This window comes from Oryx dammah, unplaced genomic scaffold (genome assembly GCF_014754425.2).
Source record: "Oryx dammah isolate SB20612 unplaced genomic scaffold, SCBI_Odam_1.1 HiC_scaffold_18, whole genome shotgun sequence".
NCBI classification, from domain to species: Eukaryota; Metazoa; Chordata; class Mammalia; order Artiodactyla; family Bovidae; genus Oryx; species Oryx dammah.
The window spans coordinates 104929282-104935281 of NW_024070202.1; the positions used below are offsets into that span (position 1 = coordinate 104929282).

At 46.7% G+C, this 6000-nt stretch overlaps 1 protein-coding gene across 1 annotated transcript in view; it reads right to left on the reverse strand.

The window, feature by feature from the left end:
• Positions 1–29: 29 nt before the first annotated feature.
• Positions 30–6000, reverse strand: part of DENND11 (DENN domain containing 11) — a 51651-nt gene continuing 45680 nt past the window's right edge. Inside the window, exon 9 of the mRNA XM_040260015.1 lies at positions 30–6000. This exon is cut by the window's right edge and continues 239 nt beyond it. The gene's annotated coding sequence lies outside the window, so the exon portion shown is untranslated.

Genomic DNA, 6000 nt, shown 5'->3' on the forward strand with positions numbered 1-6000 from the left:
GGACCAGGTGAAGGAGTGCAGCACACGTGTTCATGTTAAAATGTGAATTTTAATCGTAAAAACTGTTTTCTGTAAATATAGTTATATCAGCCTCTCTGCATACAGCTTGGTTCAGATATATACAGATATGATATACACAGATGTTATCTGTAGCACAGAACAAAATCAGTTCAAGAAACACGTACCCGCTGGGATGAATCCCAGCTTTCCTTAGGCCTTCTAAATGATTACCACCGAAGAGAGAGAACAGAAGAGCCAGATGCAGGACATTCAGGGAGATGTATCAACTGTCTTACTAATTTCATCCTAGGAGCTGAAGACTTGAAACAAAACTAGATTCTGTTTCTCTTATTGCTATGACTTACACTGGGATATTCATCACAATAGGGTTTGACATTTAAGGCGACATGGAGGCTATGCTGATCTTAAACTTGGAAAACACAGAACTTCTCCCAAGTTTCTTTTTCAGAAGACTTACTCGTCAGACCAATTAAAAAAAAAAAAAATTCGGCCAACAAGCCTGAGATGTACAAAGGAGGTTAGTTTTGTTTTCCTCTACCCCATACCCCTCAGGTCTCCTACCCAGTCTTCTCAAAAGCACAGAATCTACAGCTTTCCTCACTGGTCTTGGAGGGCTAGACTGAAACTCACTCTTTGTTTGATTTGGACAAAGGAAGGCGTTTTCACTCCAATGTCAACAATATATGCTGACAACCAGATAACTCAGTGACCTGTGTGTGGATTTTTCATTTTGTGGATCATCTCTGGCTAGTTGATAAAACCCTACACCCCACCTCCGCATCCCCCAACTGTCCTTAGCAAAATAGATGCACCATTAGTGTAAAGAGGCATTCTATAGCAAAGAGAGATGGTTCGTACCCATCTGTTTATGGTGATTAAATACATTTCCTGAATTGAGATCCTATTACCTGTAAAAGCCCATTCAGTGCTGAGCTTCTAGAATAAATGCTAGAGAGATGAGAACAGGGCTTTACTTCTCCATCATCAGTTCTCTGTATAGTACTAGAAAATTACTTCCTTTCTAAATGTGCAGTTTCATCCAATAGTCCCTGTATTCCAGCTCCAAGAAAATGAGCTAAAGTGACAGTTATAAAACTACCCCTGACTCCCTCCAGTTAAGAGGCCTAGCAATCAGCCTGATCACATTCACCCCCTTTTGTACAAGAGTCCTACTTAAAGTTGGTGACTCTATGTCATCCTCCACAGGACTGTCAACTTTATCTCCTCAAAAGGTTGTTAGATATCGCAGGACAGTCCTTATTCACTCACCAGCACATTTAAAAGAAAGGGGGGGGTCTCAGCTGCTTCCAAATTGTAATACTGCCCATTTCTTCCAGGATTATCATTTTGATATTTCCTTGCATTTCAACATCTGCATCCTCAATGCATCACATAGTCGTATCCATATAAAAATAAACTTCCATTTCTTATCAGAAAAACATTAACTTAATTCACAGTTAGCCTTTTCCCACCATACTTGGCCCTCCAGCAGCTCCTGGGAACAGAGGTATATTAGTAATACAAATGGAATATCTAAAAAATCCATCCATGACTTGGGAGTAAAAGGAGCCCTGAGCTCCTCTTCCCCTACACCTGAATCACAAAAGGGCTTTCCTGAAACAAGAGGGGTGGGCTGGCCTGCTGTGGCCACCCCAGCCACTCAGGAGCCTCACCGCAGGGCACTACGTGGAGGCAGAGCAGGAGTGCAGAGAAGGGACCAAGGACTGGCGCTTTCGGAGGCTGGGTCCACAGCCAGGAGCCTGCCGGGGAGATGAGAGCCCATCCGACACACCCCGGTCCCCATATTACTACCTTTCCCGCCTGGTTGAGAACTGTCATCGCGCCAAGGCACGTTCATTGTCAAGCTGAACACTTGGTCTTATCCAGCAGCACCCTCCCACTTCCTGTACCTCTGTGAGTACGATCATGGGATGGGAGAAAGCACCCCCTGGGCTTTCTCATTCCCTGGGCCCGGTGGTTTCTTTTCTTTCTTTGATTTAGCAGTCCAGAGTCAGTCAGGACTGACTCTTGGCGACCCCGTGGACTGTAGCTCACCAGGCTCCTCTGTCCATGGGATTTTCTAGGCAAGGACACTGGATTGGGTTGCCATTTCCTTCTCCAGGGGATCGTCCTGACCCAGGGATTAAATCCACGTCTCTTGCATTAGCAGGAGACGCAAGTGGATTCTTTGCCACTTGCGCCACCTGGGTAGTTTCATTTCAAAACAAAAACAAGTTCCTGAGGTCCCCTTCTTCCTGGAGGGTTGTTTGTACTGCCATTAAAAGGTTAACGAAAACTTCACATCACTGCCCTTTGCAAAAGCTTCCCCAAAGGCCTTGGTTTAAAGGTGAGTAAGCTCATCTTTTTTACTCTGTTTGAAGGGCTTTCAGTGTATTAAGACAAATAGCAAGTTTGCCCTCATAACCACCAGAATGAAAAAGTGGTTCAGCTATGATTTCATTTATCTTTACCTTTATCTTCTAGCTAAAACAGGTAGTTACACTGATCAATGACTCTTCACATGTGGTATTGAGAATTATCTACACCCTGTGCTATACTTAAATTTCCCATCTTGCTTTTTCACGTGGGACAAACAAGTTATAAATGCAAATTCCTAGGCTAAATGACTAAATGACTTCTATCAATGTATCAGTGAATTCAGCTTCCCTTCTCCAGCCAAATGGAAGAAACGACGCCATGAAGAATGACGGAGGCAGCCTTCTAATCCACAGCAATCACAACTTACTGAGGACTGTACGGGCACTTACCTTAGAAGGGATCTGTGCCAGGCCTAAGGGGTGCTTTGTGCTTAGCAAAAGCCAAAGTTAATTCAGAACTGTTACTTGGCCCGTACCTTCTGGTCTGGGGAAAGATAAGTCCTACCATTTCTGACTCCTTCAAAATAGTCCTAATCCAGAGGACAACTGGACATTGTCCCAAAGGCTGAAGAGTACCATCTGCCAAGCCTGCACAAGTGAAAAAAATCCAGTTTGCCAGAACTTTGTCATATCTGACTAGCCATCAGCAAACTCCAAGCCTAGATTCTAGGCCCACAAGGACTCTGACTACCTAGAATATCTTCTGACTTCATCCAAAGATGACCCAGTGGCCCCCACATCTCAAGTCAGCAATGTTTCCAGCTTAGGGCATGGCTCACAGCTTGATTCAGCGGGTACAGAATCACCTGTCAGTGCAGGAGACTCAAGAGATGGGTGTTCAGTCCCTGGGTCAGGAAGATCCCCTGGAGGAGGGCATGGCAACCCACTCCAGTATTCTTGCCTGAAAAACACCATGGACACAGGAGCCTGGCGGGCTATACTCCACAGGGTCGCAGAGAGTCGGACATGACTGAGCAACTGCACACACACACACACACGTACAGCTGGGCGTTAGATCAGGCTTAAAGTTCCCCAGAAGGACCAAGCCAGCTGGCACAGGGTTGGGAGGAGGAGGTTTAAGAGTCGAGAGGGACAGAAGGTCACCATCAATCAGTGTACCCACACCTGAGTTTCCCAGCCTGCTCCCGAAGGTCACAGTAATATTATAATAAGCCCTGTTTCTACAGAGGACAGAGAAGGACGTTCTCCAGTGACTTCCAAACAAAAGCAGATGGTTTCTCTGAAAGTATTTCTATAGTGACACAAAAGCAGGTCTGGGTGGCTTCTAGCTTCTGCTGTCCCTGTGCAGGGAGCCCTGCCTGGTACCTCGCCAACAAATTCTCCTTTCAGAGACCTGGCAGCAAGTGATGCTGGCGTGCTGCTCAGCTGAGAGATTGGGGAAGAAGGTGGGGGGTGCGGGGAGGGAGCCTTCAAAAGATGAACTCCAAGAGGCTCCATCCATGTCTCCTTGGGGATGACAGTGACGAGGGTAACACAGGGTAACAGCGTGCTCTGCAGCCCAGCAGAGGGCGCTGCGCTAGATTCCTGGCCTCAACAGGAAGCTGGCAATGCAGGGAAGGACCAGCACTCTGCTGGGGAGGCGGAGGGGGGTAAGGGGAGCAGAGGGGTTCTGCTCTGGGGTCAGCCAAACACAGGCTGCATTCGACTTCAGACATGGCACTGCCGCATGGGTGCACCCTCTCCCAGGGCCACTCCCAGCCCAGGGGATGCCAGATGGACGGCTGCCTAGAAGTGCACAGAGTTAAAAGAAGGGGTGTGGAACCCCATGCCAGCCATTCAAAGAGAAATACAGGAACCTCATTTTCATCTGATTACCTTCACATCAGCATGTCTGAGCCTGGAGTTAACAATAGCACAGAAACAAAAACATTCGCATGCAGAAGCCCTCTGGAGCAGAAGGGTTTACAAAGACTATTTGCCCAACAAATTCCTGAGTTCCACAGAACGAGGGCCTACCTGTGTCCTCCAAGAGAACCTGACCTTTCCTTTTACCCCACCCCTACTTCTGACTGCCCATCCCAACTTAGAAAGCCTTGAACCTTCTGATAATACTAAGAGTAACCATTACTTGACCCAAGTTACAAAGGCTGCTCCTTCTCCAGGAACAAGAGGAGATGACCACTCTTCAAGGAAAAAGGCAGTGAAGCTTCAGCTTCTAAACGGGTTCTTTTTTTCTTCTGTAAACAAATATATTACTGAAATGATGGCTAAACCCACAGAGGAGAAAAATGTACAGTTTACATTTCAATGTCCAAACTTATTTATATATTTACATAAAAGACACTACCTCGATTAGTCAATGTCTGCATTTCCACATGTGAGCTTCTTTAGTCTTGAATTCTGTATCAGGGAGCTGCAGTGAGAACGGTTTTGAATAAAGCAATAAGCCCTACAAAGCTAGTCTCGAGACAAGACACATGATCCATCCATTTGAAAGTTATTTATCTCTTACGCTAGCCTGGCTGAAACTTGGTCCTGGACACAGATACACAGACACCTATTCCAATAACACAGCCAGGCAGGAATAGTGAAGGGGAGGAAGTTATATGTCACAAACAACCCAGGACCCAAGTCAAAATCCTGAACTGGCCCAGAAGACCTCTACTCGACTCACAGGAGCCGGCTTCTCTAACAAACTGTGGTTGTCTCACCTAGGCTGACACCCACTGAACACTCCAGCCAAAGAGAACAGGCAGGGCCGACAGGAGATATCCCAGGTCCAAGCACTCTGGAGCACAGCAGAGAAACTCATCACTCATACACGGGGTTCCCAACTACTCCCCTGGGTGCAGGCACTGCCGCCTCTGCTAACAAGTCTGGTACATCTCTGGCCCCAGGTCCCTAGCTTGAGGAATGTTGTCTCTGCTAAAGAGAAGTTTGTTTATGAAGGCTGCTAACTGGTACACATTCCTGTTGACATCAGCCCGGAGGAATGTGCCAGCCTGTCCCAGGAGGGGATTCAGAGAAACAAGACTATGACATGGAGCGGCCACTGTTAACTTAGAGAAAGGTTTCAAGGCTTCATTTTTACAACTTTAGTTTTCAGCTGACTGAGAAGCCACCTCTCCCTGTCCTCTGTCTAGAGAAGCTTCATACCTGGTGACAGAAACATCCTTTGTCCCACTCTGAAGTCTCTACGTGAACAGAGAAAACACAGATTTACTCTAATAAACCAGAAAGGGAATTTGCTTGCAAGACAGGACTCCCAGAACTGATAAAAACCTTGGAAGGCCATCTGGTCTAGCTTCTGCTTTGGGCAGATGGATATGCAAGGCCACACTGGACAGACTGTGGTCTCATTCTTGATACATCAAATGACAGAGACCAGACAGACTTTCCCAACAGTCCAGCCAGGGTGTCCAGAGCTCCTGGTGATAGGTGGCCTCCACCCCATCACCTCAAGTCAATCATGAGGAGACGAGAGAGGCTGCTTTGATAACTCCTAAGTCTGAACCCAGCAGCAGCTCGGAAAGTGTAGCTTCCAACGACCTCCAAAGTCAAAGCACTCTCATCTTACCTCTTGGGAAGACGGGAAGAAAGGAGATGCAAAAATTACATTTGTTGGAAGTATAAATACTCC